The sequence below is a fragment of the Brienomyrus brachyistius genome, unplaced genomic scaffold (genome assembly GCF_023856365.1).
Source record: "Brienomyrus brachyistius isolate T26 unplaced genomic scaffold, BBRACH_0.4 scaffold44, whole genome shotgun sequence".
NCBI classification, from domain to species: domain Eukaryota; kingdom Metazoa; phylum Chordata; class Actinopteri; order Osteoglossiformes; family Mormyridae; genus Brienomyrus; species Brienomyrus brachyistius.
In genome coordinates this window covers 841,149-857,597 of record NW_026042319.1, presented here as the reverse complement: position 1 = coordinate 857,597, position 16,449 = coordinate 841,149, and the positions used below count along the sequence as shown (strand labels likewise).

General features: G+C 42.5%; 1 long non-coding RNA gene across 1 annotated transcript in view; it reads left to right on the top strand.

Annotated features, from left to right (window-relative positions):
• LOC125723006 (uncharacterized) overlaps positions 1 to 16,449 on the top strand; it is a 30,043-nt gene that overhangs the window by 10,372 nt on the left and 3,222 nt on the right. Inside the window, exon 3 of the long non-coding RNA XR_007386704.1 lies at positions 2,405 to 2,519. This is a non-coding gene — a long non-coding RNA (uncharacterized LOC125723006). The remainder of the gene's footprint in view (positions 1 to 2,404; positions 2,520 to 16,449) is intronic.

The following is a 16,449-nucleotide window of genomic DNA, read 5'->3' as shown; positions in this document are numbered from 1 at the left end:
GAAGGAAGTGTATCAGAAAGAACTAATCTCACTATCAATGCTGTTAACATCAGCAATATAAAGTAATCCATACAAACAACCATCATTAATATAAATGTTAACGGGTACAAGCGGTACAAAAGTAGTAGTTTTATACATGACTTCATAAAACATCTTTGTTTAGGTCAATTAGATGTGTATCGCTCTCAGTATGCGGAGGAGAATAAGCGTAGTCCATCTATAGTAGAAAGTCAGAGTCGTCAAAGAGTGGCCAAATGCAGGCTGTGTCTGAATCCAGGGGCTGCATTCAAAGACCGAGCGCATCACAGCACATGGACGTGGCTGTCCCTTTTTAAGAGCTCCATCAAAGGCGATCTAGAAGTGCGTCCTTCTCTTGCTGAGTCACAATAGATGCACCCGATGGATCCATTGTAGCGCCATCTCTCCCAAGATTCATTGCGGAGGTAAAGTGGGCGTGTCCCAGTTAGGCTATAGGAGCGGCGCTGAGTGACTCAAGGGCAAGTGCAGGGACAGTTGGTGATGCAAACAGGAAAGTATCTGTAGACCAGACCATCCTATTTGTCCGACCTTGGAAGAACGCAGCCTGCAAAGGCTACACATTGGAGGATGCAGCCCCTGAACTCGGGCACAGCCGCGAGTTTCGTTGGATAACGGCGACGTACAGGAGAGCACGTTTTGGGGCCAGAGGATGTCGGGTTGTTGCCTTGCTCAGGGGGCCACTGTCGATATGGCCGCTCTGTTGGCTCTGCTTCTGTTGCATGGGCTCCTCACCACTTTTGGTTCCTTTAATTTCTTTTTTCTTAGTGTCCATGTGTCCTTTCAATGCCTTTTGTCCTTTCTTTCGCTGATTCTGTTTATACTCTGCTCCCATTGCGTTGTGTATTGACCGTTCACAGGATACTGATGCCGTAGTGAGTTTGGCCGAACGCTCTTCTCAGGGATTACCAGTATGACGGACTGGTGTGTTGTGGTCATACTTAAAAGCCATGACTGTCCACGTGTGTTTAATGCCTCGAAGCTTCTTGGGCAGGCAGCATGATTTAAACAGCCAAAATGTGCCAGACTGAAGGAGACGTTCAATGTCCTTGGCCTGCGTTACACGTTTATGGTGCATAAATACATTTTTCAAAGAGAGTCATATTTTTCCGTCTAGATATTTAACTATTCTGCACCACATTCATGTTTTCTAATATAATTTGCAAATTTCCGGAGACTGGGATGCACTGATAGGTTAACTTCGTACTGAAATTTCATAGCAAATGGGTGGTATAATGTCCTAAAGTGCATCTGAGAGGCTTCAGCGGGATTGTTTTAATGCTGCAGACTTGTCTAATGCTGCAGTTTGGTTAAGCATCTCAGATTTCACAAGAGACTTGGTGGCCTTAACCCCTCATTAGGTGTTAGTTTTTAATGGGATTTTTAATGCCGTTCTGTTTGCCGGCACTGATTTTTGTCTCTTTCTCTGTTTTCCCACGTTATTGGGTTGGCAGCAAGGATGAACTCTAATATCATAAAACAACTTCAAAAGGTTTTCAAAAAGAACGCGTTTTTTTAAATGTATTTTTTTGTCCTTGAGTCTTAATGATGAACATAAAAATCTTTTCGTGGTTAAAATTTTTATTGAGTTTCTCTTTCATGCCTTTTTAAACAACTAATTATTTTTATGCTGCGTTGGATTATAGATGTAATAGAAACTATTAAAGAAAAAAAAACATAGTAAATATAATACTTATGTAATGATTTAAGGTAATGGAAAGGCAGGGAAATAAAGGATGTGGAAGGTGCATCAGGAAATGCACCAAATGGGAAAGTTTTATGATTTTATTCTATAGCTGTAGCTGTTTAGCCGTGCTGATGTAATACTGGCACATTTGTCCTCCGGGTCTCAGCATATTTGCTGACTTGCACTATGATGGCAGTTTAGTAGGAAGAACACCCTCCATCACGAAGGCCTTGGCTGATCTGTATGCATCGCCAGGTGCCATTGCCCAGGTTTTTGTTTTTCGCAGGTGTGTTCACATTCGCACCTTTGCATATTCAGCAGGTGTGCGGACCTGTCAAATGAGCGGCCACTGCCCTCCCCCTCCCCCACTGCCCACCTACCCCCACCCAAAAGTGACACTTCCTCCCCTGCAGATGACAGGTTTTCCTGGACCCGGTGACACTGATGCTGTGGGGTCACCTCCCCAGGGCAGACCCCACCTGCGGCGCAGAAGGGCCTCCGGCTGTGCTGGCTCGGAGTCGTGCTTTCGGGTCTCGCTAACAGGACCCGGGGACGGTGCCACCAGCATTTTCCGCTAATACCGACTGCTCTCTGCACTTTGAAGCCCCTGGCTCCTGTTTTCCTGTTGCCTTCAAGATGCCTCTCTTTAGTTTCAACCTTATCTATTTCTTCTTTTCCCAGTGACACCAGTGCGGACGTCGATTTCATAGCGTAAAGCCGTCCATTCAGCCTGACTTGGGGGACTTCAGACCAAAGCAGTAGCCAGCCTCACAAAGGTCTTCGCACTTGATGCAAGGTAAGTTCATGCACGCCCTCATCCTGCAGCACTGGTCATGAACCCTGAGCAGTGAGTAGTAAAAGGAAAACTGTATTGGTTTTAATGATCTTTTCTACTACTTTGGAACATGAGTTTTATAAATCTACTGTAGACATGCTGCGCCATTGTACCAGAGAAACTCAATATGATATGCTGCTCCAAGTTGTAAATAATGAAATGTGTATTTTACACCATATCGTTCCTGTAAGTCACCTGTGAGAAACGGTCAGTAAAACCTACAGTGTGCTTTGGAATTCCAGACACCTAAGTTTTTAGGAGTGTTACGTTGTGAAATTTGTACCTCGCTGGCATGGAGCTGTGTGAGTGGAAGGGGTGAGATGGTGCCATTATGAATCCTAATCTCTGCTCTAGAAGCTCGGTCACACATAAACCTGTAAGAGCCCAACACCCAGAACAGGGTCTGCTTAAAGGAGATGTGTAACAGTTTGCCACCCAGACCGGGGTCTGCTTAGAGGAGATGTGCAACAGTTTGCCACCTAGACTGGGGTCTGCTTAGAGGAGATGTGCAACAGTTTGCCACCCAGACCGGGGTCTGCTTAGAGGAGATGTGCAACAGTTTGTCACCCAGACCGGGGTCTGCTTAGAGGAGATGTGCAACAGTTTGCCACCCAGACCGGGGTCTGCTTAAAGGAGATGTGTAACAGTTTGCCACCCAGACCGGGGTCTGTTGAACAGAAGTGCTCCTTCCTCACATTAGCAAACTGCGTCAAACTGTGTAACATTCTACCACTGTTGTTACAAGTGGTTTTGCCCTTTTAATGGAAGTATATGTGAGAAGTTCTCTTTTGCCTTTTTTTCTCTCGGGTTTTAAAGACTTCCATTCTGCTTCATATTTTTCAACATGTTCAGAAAAGAGAGGCATACACACCCACAATAAGAGCACAATTTCTGACCTCCCTGTCGCTCGTAATTTGCTTTTTTTTTAACGGTGGGATACAGTCTTTGCTCTTAATGTTTTTTAAAATGCAAGGTTCCTCCTGCTGCGTTAATGTGTCTTTCAGTGAAGATACCAGGACCTGTTCTATTGTATCTCGGATGTGATTCTTCATTGTGTACAAAAAGAGACCCTTTATATTAACATGCTCTCCAAATTTATGCTCTCCAAAGAGAGACCCCTTCATCTCTGCTTATCTTCCAGATCTCCAAATATGTTAATTCTTCTCTACCTAGCATAGAAGCTGTGCCTTTGATATAGCAGAGAAAGATGTTTCCGTTTTTTCGTATTTTTCATTTTGTAAGGTTCTCTGATGTAGAAGCACAATGGAAAGTGGCTGGCGAAGGTGGCTGACAATTTATTTGCCAGCAGATGGAAGACTCAGGTCAGCAAGTTCCCGGCTACTGCTGGAGCTGTGGATATCTCTCTGGAGCAATCAAAAGGCCTTCCGCAGGTTGCATGGATAGCGGTCGGCATGGCGATGAAATGGGCTGCACGGTCATGGGCTACTTCTGAGCATGGGCAATGCTTCAGGAGCAAAAGGTTATCGGGTGACTGAAATGCTTTTGGGGGAAAATGATACCTCTCCTTAGCTGGAGTATGAGCAAGAACCTGGGCTCCTCTTAGAATTGGTATTGATGTGTCCCCATGACGATGGGCTGGCCCCCCATCCTGGGTTGTTCCCTGCCTCGTGCCCATTGATTCCGGGATAGGCTCCGGACCCCCCGCGACCCAATAGGATAAGCGGTTTGGAAAATGGATGGATGGATGGGTGTCCCCATGACCACTCTGTCCCAGTGACGCAGGGCATGGAGCTAAAAATGGGAAGAGATTCCATTCCCACCCACCCCCCCCCCACAATGCTGTCAACCAGGGAGCTGTGTACCAAGGCTCCTGGACACCAAGGGGCAAGTTGTACCGTGGGGTTCACAAGCGTTGTTGTCAACTGATCTGAGGGTTCGATCTGAAAATGAGGTGAGGAAGGTGTGTTGTTCTGCCGTGTGGGACATGCATCCTGATACCGGTGCCTGTTCTTGTACCTGGTGGCCAGTGGCAGAGAACATGGCACATAAATCATATCAAATCCTGACACACTAGTGCATCATAGCTGAACTGGGGTGTTTGGTGGTGGTGGGAGGGGGGGGGGAGGTCCATCGGCAGTGGAGCACGTGCTGCGCCGCAGGATCGGACCCGCTCGCGATTCACATATGCGCCTGGCAGCTCTGCTCATCCGCAGCGTCCACATCAATCACTTGGGAACTAGTGATGGGGAGAGTGTCAGCGAGCTCAGGAATAATCATTCAGCAAGGGCCCCAGGCTTGTATGTACGGCTTAAACCAGCGCTAAAAAATGACAGGCGATCTGCAACACTCATCACACCAAGAGGTGCGCAGACTCCGGCGCCCACATTAGGAAAGGCGGACAGCTGCCTTTACACTGTCTTACCCCTTTTTCCTTACTCTTTATGTATTGATCTGTTTACATATTTATTTTCTTACGTCATCACTTGCCAGTCTGAAAAGCTTTTTAGTCGATTGCTCGTATGTTCTGCTTTTAGCTCAAGCAGCCAATTTTTTTTAATTCGTTTTATAAAATGTGCGTTATCCCTCATTCAGGCCATGAGTCGGAGCTTTAATCTTACCTATGAACAATCCTTCATTTGCATTTAAATTTATGATGTGACAAGAGCCGCGAGTCAGCATGGGAGAATTTTTACCCGATAGAGCCCTTGTAATAATTTATTCCCCGGAGACGGCTGCTCCTGCGTCACATGCAGCCTCCCGCTGAGTTCAGTCTCTCGCTTGGTGCCGCATCCCACAATGCACTTCCCGTGGGTGTGTCCTCCGCATTGTCACATCATTTTCCACTAACACAGCCCGCATTTCAGATTAATCACGACGCCCTGGATGTGGGAATGTCTCTGTGATGAGGAAAAAAAAAAAAAAAAAAAATATATATATATATATATATATATATATATATATATATATATATATATATATATATATATATATCAGCGCCTCAGGAATATATAAAAATAAAATAAAAATGCATTGAGGTTTGCCTTGCGGCTCTCAATCTGAGGGATGATTCCATTCCGTAGTTTGTCTGCACCAGCCATGACTAAGATGAAGACTGAATTCAAGAAAACATCCATAGTGGAGAAAGACGCCCCAGTGCCTGAATATGGACAATCAGACTGACGGATGTGAGTTGAGATTTTCCCTACAGTGTGGATCGGTGCAGACCTCTGGGCCTCTTCCCTTTCCGGTTACTGCCATTGGATGTGACGCACGAATACATATTCCTGCTGAGTTATGATCTGCATCGGGATTTTGTGGCTGCGCTGTGCAGTTCCATACGCCCTTAGCACAGGCGTGCTGAATGGGGCAGCGGGTGCTGTTGAAGGTTAACATGGTTCCAGTCCCAGGAGAGGCCCTGCTAGCTACCCTGAATCAATTAATTAACCTGAATTGCTCCACTGAAGAGTGGGAGGGGGAAACAGTGAATTCAGTTTTTTTTCCCCCTGCCGTCCAACTAAATGCATTGAAGACGGTGGGTTTTAAAGGGACAGAAAAAGCTAAATGGGACCCTTACGAAGTGTCTGACAACACGGTTACAGTCCGGAACACGCGTCTAGTTCTGAAGACGGAGAGGGCCGCTGAGCTGTTGCCATCACGTGGATTTCACAGCACCGTGCACTTTTATGAACATACCGTACGTTTGCAGCTTGAGATTTCCCGCGAATGCATTGTTTTGTTTGTCCCGGAAATGCTCCGAAGACACACGCTAAATATTTGCGCGGTTTCTGTTGCACCACTTCGCAGTTTGGAAAACGCCGGCCTCACTTTAACGTTGCTCCACACCTGGAGATGACTGAGCTGTCCATCGCATGGAAGATGGCATCCCGATTTAGTGCAGTGATGGTATTACACTGTTATTTCTGGAGTATTTTCCAGGTTTTGATGATCTGCAGCTGGTTGTTCGCCTTCATATCACCGATTTTCTTTTTTCTACCTAAGCTTCAACTTTTAAAATCACATGTATCACTTTTATCTTTTTAATCAGCAGGGTCCCTGTCATTTTATCACCGACGCAAAACCCAATGGATTTACGAAAATTAAACTAACAAAACACAGGCAGTTAATTTATTCCGTTTTTTTATTGCTATCACACACCAGCATTACGGCGCTTTGTAAATAATGGGAAAAGTGACATTTGCTTAAATTCATTAAGTCGGAGTTTGGAGAAAATGAATTGGCTGTTAGGCTGAATCACGGCCTAATCAAACCTTCCATTCTGCCTGGTACCTTATTCTGTGAGAAGCATCTTAATTCTCAGAAGCAGAATGGCAGAGCAGAGAACAAAAAAGTAAAGAAAAATACCTCTTTATGAAAAGCTTTATTACGAGGGGGTGAGATGGGGGGGGGGGTCACGGCAGCACTGTGCAGTGATTCGTTTGGCACTGTAAATGGCTTCTTTTTTGCTCTTGCCTGCAGTAAACTTGGCCAGAGGTTCTTGCCTGTCCCTGATCTTGCAGATGCTGTCCCTGGCACCTCGACCCAAATTAGTTTTCTTTTTATTGTCACTGAATTGTCAGCTTTTTTATGTCTCTCATCACCGCGTCTTTGTTAACCCCCTTCCTGGCCCATCTCTATAACAATAACTTAATAAAGGCAAAAATAATGACCTGAAACACAAAAGCTTTATGAAAACAGCGACACCATCTTTATAAGAAGGGAGCCACCATTTTTTAAATTCTTGGTTTATTTTTTTTTTTACCATGTTTACTGTGTTATGCTTACCTAAAAAACAAAGTATACAAGAAGATGAGGGTCTGTTAAACCACCAAAATCAAGCAAAGTCATATTTTAGAATAAAATATTTTTGTAACGTATGTAACTTGCAGTGGTATTGCTTTGCTTTTTGAGCAAACTGAATGGCAGCTTTGAGCTTGGCAGACAGCACTGCAGAAAATCAGATTCTTAATGTGGACTAAAGTGAATCCTTGTCTCTTGGGGCACAGTTAGGTTTGGAAACCTGCCCATCAGCTTGACATTTCATAATAATAAGGTTTTAGACTCGCCTTGCATTTGCTTCAACAAATAATGCCCTTAGCAATGAGTCTTTGAATCCTCCGGCCGTCTAAGTTGCTCAGGAAACAAAAAATGTAGAATGAGAAATACATCAAGTCTGCAGAGTCCCTCTCAAATTCAGGAAATGTCGTCTATTGGAGAAACGCCTCAGCTGCCTCATCTAACCACTGACCTGCTCTGTCTTCATGGCTGTCCATGAAGACCTAGGGGGCGTCCCACAAAGCAGGATTTTTCAGTTAGCTGGGTTAAGTTAAGCTAGAGTCATGAATGTCCATTAGGAATGCCTCTTGCCTAAACTATTCTTGGATGATCATGACGTCTAGCTTAAGTTAACCCGACTAACTGAGAAATCCTTTTTCATGGAACACCCCCCCTAGTCCTCACTGTGTTTTGGTTTTAATAGTTGTCCTGTTAGGTTCTTACATTGTGTTGTGTTTATATAGCTCTTGCTCCACTGCTACCTGGCACTTGTACCTGGACAGTTATTGGAATCTCGCTCTGGCGGCACTAAGTTGCCTGCTTGACAGTGCTGTGGTCGTGATGTTTTATCTGCTTCGCTTGTGTGAAGCTTTGGGCAAAAATGTTTGCTGAGTAAATGTGAACGTAAACAGCAAATGTTTTACCACTCAAGAGGCGTGATTGAAATAAAAAATCTGCATTGTTATTTTTTTACATGTAATAATTACACAATTTTAGAGATCAAGAGCATCCAATAATGAATAAATCGGTTTCTCCTTTGTTGTTTAACCAGTGCTCTTTTCAAAGCAACTTGAATTTGTACTGGTTTAGATGCATGGATATTCCAGTGTAGCAATTTAGATTAAGTGCCTTGTTCAAGGGTACTACGGTAAAGCGGCTACGGGGCTTTCATGCCCTTGATGCAGGACTATGAATCTGCAACGAGTTTTAGCCTCATTCGCTTTGTCATTGCATCAAAAGGGAAAAATGTTGTTTACAAATAATCATGGTAATAAACAAACCATAAATTATGTCTTCAAGACAAATATTCATTAAATCCCTGATCTAAAATTCATTTAATTTACATGACGCCATCTTCCTCTCATGCAAAACCATCTAATTTGTAAATTCAGGTAATTTATAACTTATAACTCGTGCTTTTAAATTGAAATTGGGCACTTTCAGTGATTACGCAGTCGGCTGTGACAAGACAGGGTGTACGTAATGAACTGCTTAAACCAAAGTAAGTAAATGGCTGTGGGGGGAAAACAGTTCTAAACATTTAAAATAAATATATGTTGCTGTGAAAATTATACTTGCCAAAAAAGGGAAAGCTGAGCAAATTCGTTATTTGCAGTTTCAAGCAAGACAAAAATCCCTTATAAAACATGCTCCATACTCAGGATCCTTTGTTTTCTCTTGGACATTAGGATGCTTTTCTTCAAATACCTCATCTTGCTCTCTATTTTGAGACATACACACATACAGTTCTGTAAAGCTTGGGGTCTGGCTACTGCCTTGGGAGTATTTCAGTGGGTTAAGGGCCCAGCTCAAGGGCCCACCAGATATGTGACCATTTTATAGAGGCTGGGGCTCAAACCAGCAACCTTCCGATCACAGGCACAGAGGCTTAGCCTGCTGAGCCGCACACTGCATGGAGCCCAAAGTTTTATAGAACTCAGTGTCACCTTTTCCTTCCCTTTCCTTAAACAAGGAATGCTTGTGAACAGAGACACGCATACTTTGTCATGACTTATGTGGTCTTATGTAGTTTACGACATTCAGTTTCATATTTTCAAAAGGGAGTTTTGTTTTATTTTTAAAAATGGTTTGTAAAATATGTTCAAGAAGATAAGGACCAGTTTAACCACTAAAATAAAGCAAAGGCGTCTTAGAACATAATGTTTTTGTAATATATGTAATTTTGTCCAGTAAATGTATACTAAACCAGTTTTTTCAGAGCAAACTGAATGGCAGAGCTGAGCTTGGCGGATAATTCTGCGGAAAATGATTGATGTCAGACTTTAAATGTGGACTAAAGTGTATCTTTGTCTCTTGCAACGCAGTGAGACTTTGAATCCTGCAGTCTGATCTTGTATTTGTAGATTCTGACCAAACTTCATCACTATATCTTATTTTACATTTTGTATAGTTAAATGAACAGGCTACGTTTAACTTGCAATGAATTATATATTAAATATCCAGTTTGTCTTTGAATAACATCTCATAATAATTTTCTTTAGTCTGGGTTTCTTTCACTCAAAATTTAAAACTGACGTCAACTTCAACGCAAATGTGTTTTAAATGCACATCGCTCCTGAAAATGAGAGTTTAATGAAACTTTGCTGCGGTGATGTTCTTGCTGATATGAAGTAGTTTGCACACACAAAAATATCTAACTAGCAGACTTGATTAAAGATTTCTAATTAAAATTAAACTAGTGGATTAGTTGGGAGTTGTACCAAATACATTTGCCATACAAATTTTCTTTGGAATCATTTTCTCATAGAAACAATGGGTTGTAAAGTACTCAGTGTTCCGGGGAACTGACAGAAATGCAGTACAGCTTGAGTATTTGCAGACGACATTTTAAGGATTTAAGGATATTTACTGTCTGGTCTTGTCCTTCTACCTTAAACTTTGTAACAACCAATTGAATCACTTCTTAGATGGTCTCTGTGTATTATAAAGTTAGACCTTTTCTCGTAGATCAGTAATACCGCGAGCTCAGTTGAATCGATGGTTGGTGTAACATGCTGGTGTAGAATAGTTTTCTGAAGACTCTCATTGGTGCTAAATCAATCACTAGATGTCTAATCCATTTATTATATTCTTCCTTTAGCTTCATTTTGTTGAATATAAATCACTAAAAGTGAAATGTTTTTTTTTTTTTTTTTTACGCAATACCACACATATTGTAGCTGCCTGAAGCAAAATCCTCTAACAGCCCACTGAGTAGATTAGAAACAAATACATTTGCTAATATTGAGGCTACGCTGATTTATATTATATCATTTTCGATCCTTGCGGAAATAAAACCCAAAAGACGGCAGAGGACACAGAATCCTGTAGAAGTTCATGGCCAGTTAGGTTCCTGGACACCCTGGGCCCGTTAGCTATGCTGTTTCCGATTCAGTCCCCATATTTCCTAACGCATCATAGAAATGAATGAGAAGGTACAGCACTCCACATAGCATCTTCATAGTAACTGATACAAACTGAGCGTCAAGCACCCTTTACTTGTGGATGCCTTTTTCCACAATTAAAGGAGGTCCACCCTAATCTGTTCTAACAGCTGAGAATTGTTGCATTGTGTTACTTAATGTCATATATAGGGATACATGAATTTGCCTGCAGTGTTGAGGTTACGGTAATAAACGTACGTAGTCAGTTTCCTTGAATTGCAGCTGGTGTCTCTATATTAGGTCAGTATCTCTGCGTTAGACATATCATAAAGACACAACGCTTTAATTACATACATAAGTGAACCGTGTTACAATTAGCTGCAAAACTGGGTGGTTGACTTTCCAGCCAAATAGACCTTTGTGTGGAGAATTTCCTACTGCACATAGTTTAGTTCATACATCTACCTTTCAAAGGACGTGGTGAATTCCCTTGAGTTGTGGCTCACTATAATTACAAGTGCTGTGGAAGGAACGGTCAGAGCGAGCTTCCTAATTATAAACTGAGCATTTTTATTCTGGAGTGCCTTCGCTCTTCACCGAACCTAATACACATAATCAATTACCGGAGAGTTATATAGATGGGTGACACCTAAATGGGCTTCCTGGCTCCTAATTACAGATGTGTTTGGCCACTCTGAACCCATTATTAATAAAGTGGGTGTTTGATTTTTTTTTTCTTTCTTTTTTTGATGAGATGGGAGGAGTGTCTTACACCTCTGCCGTTAGTGTACAGGAACATCATTAAACACTGGGTAGCAGTCCACAGCTAATTACGCCAAGCAACCTGGCAACAAGCTAATTAATTGGGCGACCTGTTATCCAAGCATTTCAGTGCATTAGTTCTTGCTTGACTTTTGGTTATTGTGCCATTGGAACGGAGTGAGGGAAATGTTACGCCGAGCAGAATTTACAAGTGTTATTTGACGATGAGCCCTGTTACTTTTATTGGGGGGGGGGGGGGGGGGGGGTGATGCAGCTGTGCAGAGCTTCCTGTTCCTTCCGCAGACATTCGGCTTGGCAAAAGTTTGCAATTTGGAGAAAACCGTGTGATTCAGGCATTTTTTGGAGAATCGGTGACGGTGTTAGGGGTTAAGTAGCTGGAGTCACAGGGGAAAGATCCCATGTTTGCTCCGAAAGTTTAGTTTCATCTGTCCTGCAAGCCTCACTGTCGACGTTTTGACAGAATAGTCAAACAGAAACATTATCTGGATGCTTCATTTCCCCCGCATTGACTATACAAGCCGATTCACCAGCTTACAATTATGCAATTTTATTAATTAAATGTTAATTGCCAATTAACTATGAGAGACAGCTGTATGTATTTTTTGTTAAGTGGCTGGGAGAAAATGCATGCAGATGAATGTGTGAGCTGGGCTGCTGGAAGGGAGCTCACTTGTTTTTCAATTTTCAAATCGATCAGGGGCTTTTACAGTTATGTTTCCGATGATTAGGGATCTCAGTAAATGCAGGGAATGAAGTAAATGGTACCATGAAGGGGAAACGTCCCAGGGTTGGGCTACTCTCTGAGATTTAGGTGTGTTTTGTAAGGTGCAATTCAGCAATGACCTGTGGAAGTTTCCATCTAGCAGTCATCAAACATTACCTGAAAAATGGTGAATAACAAAATACACAAATGCCCCCCCCCCCAATCACGTGACAGAAATGAGTCAGCCATCTTGTTATTGACGTAGTGACACAATTTCAGGAGTGTCCATTCAGTCCTTTTCAGATCTGCTTCAAAGCCAGTGGAAGGTCACCATATAACCAGTATGTCTCATACACATTGATTTCAAGAGTGATTTAACTAAGCAGCATGTTGTAAAATAGTGCCATCTATCATCTAAGTGTTTTTTTTTCCAGTGGTTGGAGGTGGTCATTCAGGAATTTTCAGGAGTCATGGCATTAAGCTGAAGATGTGTGAAGCAGCTGTTTATTTTGAACGAGAGACAAACACAAATCAGTCTCCCTCCCCATTGCTCCTTATCACACTGTGACAGGTTGTAACGGCTATCTTTGGTTTCCCGCAAATAGCGATTTTACTCACCCTGAGCCCGGGTGACTCATTTTTACTTTTGTATTCCATGGCTTTTTCCGAAAGGTTACTCTGGTACGTCGTTTTTTTGAATAAAGGACAAAAAAAATGAGAAACTTTCCCCATGACCATGATATAACAGTGATGTTGTTAATGTGACGTTAATGTGATTTTATTACTTAATTAATATGGATTAATATAGAATTCAGTAGAGGAGCTGGAAAGTCTAAACGCAGATATATATATATATATATGTAATATTTTTTAAATTATATTATTATATGGTAATGCATATTAATAAATTAGCAGCATAAACAAATCTTAAAAATTGTAATTTTTTCAAATGTATTATTTAATGAGGGAAGAGGCTGCAGGCAGGCATGTAACAAGCTGGGCCTGGTGTTTTTCAGTGAGAATCCCCTCATTCTGTTCTACAGTCAGTGCCGCAGGAGCTAGCGCTGCGTGTGTGGGAGAGTGATCCGGGTGGAAAACGCTGTCTGCTTGTGCACCTGCATGCCTTCATTACCACACAGGGTAACAGCATTATCCTATTCCCTAACAGATAGGTATCCTGACAGGAATCGATAAGCATTACCTGCGAAGGAGACTGTACTTAGAATCAGCTTGCTATCAAACAGAATATTTTCCTTGCCTGTTTACAACCTCAGGCAGAAGTTAGATTTTCACAGTTAAAGTAAAAACACAATCTGAAAACAGAAACTGCAAAGTATTGTCTATTAATGTAATGATCCATCCTGTGTTACATATGACAGCTGTGAAGGATATGCATTTTTATTATTGAAAGTTAAATGGAAACTTATTACAATCTTTTTTTTTAATTACATAATAAAAAAAAAACTTTTTGTACAAGAAGCCACCTCCCTCTGGGTAAATATCCATCTGTAAATGAATGAATTTGAGTTTTTCCTCAGTCAGAATCCCCTCTAAAGCAACATTTTTCATGCTCTTTAAATTCATTATGTTATAACTTGTGGACAGTCTTAAATGGAACCATTTGTCACAGAAAGGAAGACTGTAGTAAAAATCTCAACAGGCAGTCAGATTGAGTTCTGCTCTGCATCGTCTGATGGAGTCTGGTTTCCGCAGTAATCTGGAAGTAAATGATGTCCTTCTGAGAGGTACCAGCTGTTGTACGTCACCGTAAACTGTTGGAGGAGACCAGCGCAGTCAATGCAGCCCATGATTCTGGGGGTAAAGAAAGGTCCCTTTGGAGATGGAGAAGTTGACATTGCAAAAAACGAAGCTGTTACTCTTCATTCAGTCATTCTCATGTTGTGTGTCTATTTCATGTTGTAAATGGTTTCTGAGAGAAGGGGTGGACGCAGTTCCTGGAAAGTTCTGGGTGGTGTTCCACCTCTTCATTAGCCAAATAACTTAAGTCACGGCATCTCTCATGCCTGCTCTCCCATCCCTGCTCAGTGTCGCTGAAAACGAAAATCACTCTCTTCTGAACTCCACTCCTTGAATTATATTTTTGTAAGAAAACCTTCAATTTATGTTTCTCCTTAATATGTGAGAACAGTACTTTGGTCTGTTTCATGCAGAGGTCAAAAGCTTGCTCTGTGTTTCTTCTTCACTTTATGTTAGTTAAGAATCGACAGTGTCACTCTGTTACTCTGGTTCTGTTACTCTGGTTCTGTTACTCTGGATCTGTTACTCTGGATCTGTTACTCTGGATCTGTTACTCTGGTTCTGTTACTCTGGTTCTGTTACTCTGGTTCTGTTACTCTGGATCTGTTACTCTGTCTTGCCAACATGACATCGAAAACCCCAGGAAATACTTGTTTTTTTCTGCAGTTGGCCATTTTTATTTGCGCTACTCCAAAGCAGGAACTATCTCCAAAGCCATTTTTGAAAGTAATTAGAGTGTACGTGGAACGCGTGACCTTAACGCTTAATATCTTCCGATAACTGGGATTTCGTTCCACCCAGCCCAGAAGGGTAAAAAATTGAAAGCGACACACTTAATTAAAAAGTTATAGATGTGGGTAGTATTAGTGGAATAAAAGGACACAGGTCTCCTTGATGATAGAGGAAATGCTATTAAATGTGGCTACATGTGATTATCTATGACGTGTGCATTTGCAACCTCAAAAAGTCTTATTCAGTTAACGTCAGTCACCAATTAGCTGCGGAAATGTGAAAATATTTACTCTGCTATCGGCCAGTCTGACGACGACAGCACTGAACCAGGACTGCAGATGCTTAAGACTGACGAATGATAGTTCAGGTGCCCAGTGTGCATGATCCGTGCGATTTTTGGATGGCTGACGCATCGCCTCGGAAGGTGCTTAGCAGCCTGAACTTCTTCCTGTCCAGTTGTTTCCAGCTGTGCTGCAGAGCAAGAAAGGGTCTCGCTCCCCCGTCCCCCCCCCCAGTTCCCCGGACTTCAATCTCCCTGCTTCTGTATTTCCCCCCCCCCCCCCCCACAGCCACAGGGGAGCATCTCCTTGTCACCTGCTTTCACGCTAAATTAACTTAACTAATGACATGTACCGCAACGTAGCTTAGAAAGACACCACATGTTTGTCAGTTACAGACGGGGGACTCGTTATAAGAGAAACCTTTCTAGTATGACATAATTAAATTTCCATGCCTCATCGACATTGTTATATGTATTATGTCAATTAGAGTATACTTTGGAATTGTTGGCCTCCAAATCTGAAATTGCTTCAGTATCTCAAAGAATAGGTGCTTTGTTTTTTGCATGTATATAAATGTTCCACCCATAGGCCAGTGCAGTGGTGCCTGACGCCTCTGGAGACCCGGGTTCGAGTCTGTGCCCCAGCCCTGCGTGTGTGGCGTTTGCATGTTCTCCCCATGTCGTCATGGTGTTTCCTATGTGCTGTGGTTAATTAGAGATTTCAGATAGCCTGTATGTGTGCATGGATGGTGCGTGTGTGTGACTCAGATATACTTTACATAGTGGGGATGTTATTTTGACGTTGTGGGGACCATTTTGTTGGTCCCCACAAGGGGAAATTCAATTCTATAAAAATCAGTGACTGCAATCAAAAAACTAAAAATGCCAAAAGACGTATATTTTGTTTGGTTACTTACGGTTCAGGTTAGTAAAATTGTCATGCTGAATTTGAGTTTTCCTCACAGAAATGAATGGAGAGTCCCCACAAAGATATAATTAAAAACCCCCGTGTGTGTGTGTGTGTGCCGTGTGATGGATTGGCGCCCCACCCTGGGTTATTCCCTGCATTGCACCTGTAGCCTCCAGTATAGGCTCCAGACCCCCATGTCTCTGCAAAGGATAAGAGGGTATAAAAAATGGATGGAGGGATGGGTGAATGGATGGATGTTTTGGGGAAACGGGGCCCTCTAAAGCATCACAGTGCTGGAGTCTGAGGTACACCCTGGATGGGATGGTTGTAGAGCCCTCATAGACGTGGGGGGGGGGGATTCAGACCCCTTTTCCTGGAGGTGTGAGGCTCAGTGCTGCCACCACAGGCCCTGAATGTAAATGCTCGCTTTGTGCTGTTCTGTAGTGGGATAGTATGGATGTCGCTACTTTGTTTTTCCCTGCGCCTCTCATTCATTAGCATGCAGTACATACAAGGCATGCTGAATATATTATGCAGGCCTTTTTACCATTTTCATTTTCTTATAGGAAGAAGCTAAATTAATTTCATTTGATTATGTGTCAGTTGGT